This window comes from Elephantulus edwardii, unplaced genomic scaffold (assembly GCF_000299155.1).
Source record: "Elephantulus edwardii isolate Elephantulus edwardi_28Jun2011 unplaced genomic scaffold, EleEdw1.0 scaffold00030, whole genome shotgun sequence".
NCBI classification, from domain to species: domain Eukaryota; kingdom Metazoa; phylum Chordata; class Mammalia; order Macroscelidea; family Macroscelididae; genus Elephantulus; species Elephantulus edwardii.
This window is the reverse complement of record NW_006399780.1, coordinates 400157-403696: the sequence shown is the minus strand read 5'-3', so window position 1 is coordinate 403696 and position 3540 is coordinate 400157. Positions and strand designations below refer to the sequence as shown.

The 3540-nt window shown below is 39.0% G+C and overlaps 1 pseudogene; it reads right to left on the bottom strand.

Moving 5' to 3' along the window:
- Nucleotides 1-504: 504 nt before the first annotated feature.
- On the bottom strand, nt 505-2402 carry LOC102858836 (annotated as a pseudogene).
- Between the last annotated feature and the right edge of the window lie 1138 nt (nt 2403-3540).

Genomic DNA, 3540 nt, shown 5'->3' with positions numbered 1-3540 from the left:
ATTTGGAAGAAAGAAACCACTGAGAGAAGAAAGATGAAAGAATAAAATTAAAAAGAGTTATGTTTTGAACACTGCTTCTAACTCTTCACAAAGTGGTCCAAAGTACCTTAACAGAGGTAGCACTTTTGGAAAAACTATCTTTGCAAACTGACTAGCCGAACATTTTTTTTCCCCAACTCACAGTGACGAACATTTTTTTTGACAGGTTAGTTTCTGTCCATTTGTTCAAAATCATATTTACTTTCTTTTTTCCTTTAAAAAATATTGAATGCAAATATTACAATATTTGTGCATCATGTAAATAATAAAAGACTAAAAAAATGTGTGAGGGATTTCTTGTTCCAGTAATGACTGGGTAGATTATTTAGACCTGACTCTGAGGAGCACAGCTAGTAAAACTGACAAGATATGAAACAAAACATACAGTCCAGGACACTGGCAACATAACAAGTTACTCTAGAATGAGCAAGTCAGTGACTCCATCTAGGGAGGTGACCTTAGCAATCAAGCTAGAAAAAGAATGATAAAATAATCATAAGAAAGTAGATGGAAGGGAAGAATAAATGTAAAAATGAGAAATTATTAAATAGGTAGGACAAATAAAGAGAATCAATAACACCAAAATGTTAAGATAGGTTTCTTGGAAAATCTAGTAAAACAAGTAAGCTGCTGTGTAAAAGAGTCCAGTGGGGGGGGGGGAGGGGAAGGGGGAGAGAGAGAGAACAACTTTAAGAATGAACAAAGACCCAGCACTGTAAATCCTAAAGAGCTAAAAAAATGGAAGTCGTATAAGAAGATAGGATAATCTGAGCCATTTCAAAACAACTATTTGAAATACAAAAACACACAACTCCTACTGGAAAAAAAATACAATTTAAAAAATGAAATTTACTCCTTGTAGAATTCAACTCACTTGGAATTTTTACTAAGCACTTAAGGATGATAATAGAGTCAATCTTTGACTGAAAAGAAGGAGCTCTTGTAGCTTGGTGTAAACCCATCAGGCTGCTAACTGAAAAGTGAGTTGATCAAATCAACTAATAGCTCCTTAAGAGCAAAATAGGCAGTTTCCTTCTGTAAATATTTACAGCCTCAGAATTCTGATGGAGGGTTGCTAGAGGTCAGAATCAATTCAACAGGGGTGAATTTTCTTTGGTTTTTACCAAAGGGAGGAGCCATACCCAGCTCATTTCTGAAGAGCATAGTAACTTTGCCACATAGTCCTAAGGAAAGCATTAGTAGCCTGAATCCAGAAACTTAAAAAAATATAACAAGTAGTGATAAATTTGTACATGTAATTGGAATATAACGTTGTTAATATTGTTGTTGGTGTTGTGTACCATCAAGTCAGAACCAACCCACAGCTGACTCTTCGGCGGGTTTTCAGAGTTAATCACAGGAGAGAAGGTTATCCATTCTTCTCACACAGAGCAGCTGGTGGATTCAAACTGTATGCTTCTGGGACTGCAGTGCAGTTTCTTACCACTAGGCCACCAGAGTTCCCTATTTAACATTGTTGTTGTGTATCATCAAGTCAGAACTGACCCATAGCTGACCCTCCAGCAGCTTCTCCTGATAGACTACTTGGAGTACATATTCTGTTCAGAGGGATATTAGGCTTTCCTTTTCATTTTTTGTGGGAAGTTTCATGTCCTTGACAGCATGTGCCAAACTGTCCCAAATTTGCTTCAAAGCGAAGTCCATGAGACTCTTGTTCCTTGTTTCCTGTCATGTGTGTATCTCTGCTATTTCTTAAGGAATGACAGATATAAACCATTTTTTCTTGAGTTACATCAGACTGATGTTGATCTGTCCCTACTGTGAGGACCCTGTGCTCATCTCTCATTGCTGTCCAGCTGTGGTAATGATCCACCTGGTGTGGAAAGCTCTGCTCCACTTCCCTCATATTACGGAGATTATCTACTCATGACAAAATCCTTCTTCCTGTCCAAAGAAAGCAGTTCTTTGGTGTCCTCCAGCCGATCTGTAATCATCCTCAGAAAGCCGCCTCATCTTGTTCTGAGAGATTTGCTTTCCTCATGCCAAAGCAGCTGTCAAGGTAAGCCAGACACAGCTCTATGTCTTCCTTTGCAGCATCAAACACAAGCCCAGAAATGGTATCCAAAAGTTAATCTCCCCATGAACTGTTCTGATAGGTGCTGATGGTCACATGAGCAGAGAGGGCCAGTGCTGGAGGAGTGTCTGCTTGATGAATGGTCACTCTGGGAAAGTACAGGTAAATCACCTGGCTTCAACATGAACACATATGTTAGCTTCCCAAGCTTGTCCTTGGCCTCCACACTGTACTCTCGAGACAGGGGCACAGTTGAACGATAGAGGCACCAGTGTTTCTCTCCTTCCATTTGTCTATTTAACATTATACAGTCAATCAGTGTGATCATTTACGTTAAGAGAATAAAGGAAAAAATATGAGTAATTAGATATTATTAGATAAATACAGAATAAACTTTGAGTAAAAGTCAACATATATTGATGACTTAAAAATATTAGTAAACTTGCAGCAGAAAGTTCTGTAATCCAGTAAGTACTTCTTGTTGTTAGGTGTTGTCAAGTCGACTAGGATGCATAGTGACATTGTGAACAACACATCTGAACCTTATCCTGTCCTGCACCGTCATCATGATCTCTGGCCTCCTCAAGCCCATCGTGGTAGTCATTGTGTCAATCCACTTCACTGAGGGCCTTCCTCTCTTTCACCGACCATGGTGTCGTTTTCCAAGGACTACTTCCTCCTGAGAACATAGTCAGTGTATGCATACTGTCTCTCGGCAAAGACTGGTTCCTCCTAAAAATATGCCCAAAGTAAGTGAGACGAAGTATTACCATCCTTGCCTCTGAGGAGAACTCTGGTTGCACTTATTTTCAGACAGATTTGTTTATTCTTTTGGCCATATGGGGTATTTTGTAATCTTCACCAACACTACAACTCAAAGGCATCCATTCTTCTGTTATCCTTAGTAATTGTTCAAGTTTCAGATACATAGGAAACAATTGAAAATACTGTGGCCTGGACCAGGTACACTTCAGTCTTCAAACTGACATCTGTTTAGAATTTTGGAGACGTTCTCTAAGCACCACCACCCCAAATGGAGATGTTCTTGACAGCAGATTTCCCCAGTGCAGCAAGTCTTCTGCTCTGCTAACTGCTTCTACTCTGGATACTGATTGTGGATTCAAGTCAAACAAAATCATTGACAACTTTAGTCTTTTCTCCATTTATCATGACGTTGCTGATTGTTCCAATGATAAGGAAGTTTGTTTTCTTGATGTTGAGATGTAGCCCTTATGGAAAGCAGTAGTCTTAGATCTTCTAGAGCAAGGGCTTCAAGTCTTTTTAACTTTCTGCAAGCAAGGTTGGGTCATCTGCATAATACAGCTTGTTGATGTGTCTTCCTCCAATCTAGATGCCACATCCTTCATATACTCCAACTTCACAAATTATATTTTTGACATACAAATGGAATAAGAGTGAAGAAAGGGTACAACCATCACACATGCCTTTTCTACTTTTAAAACATG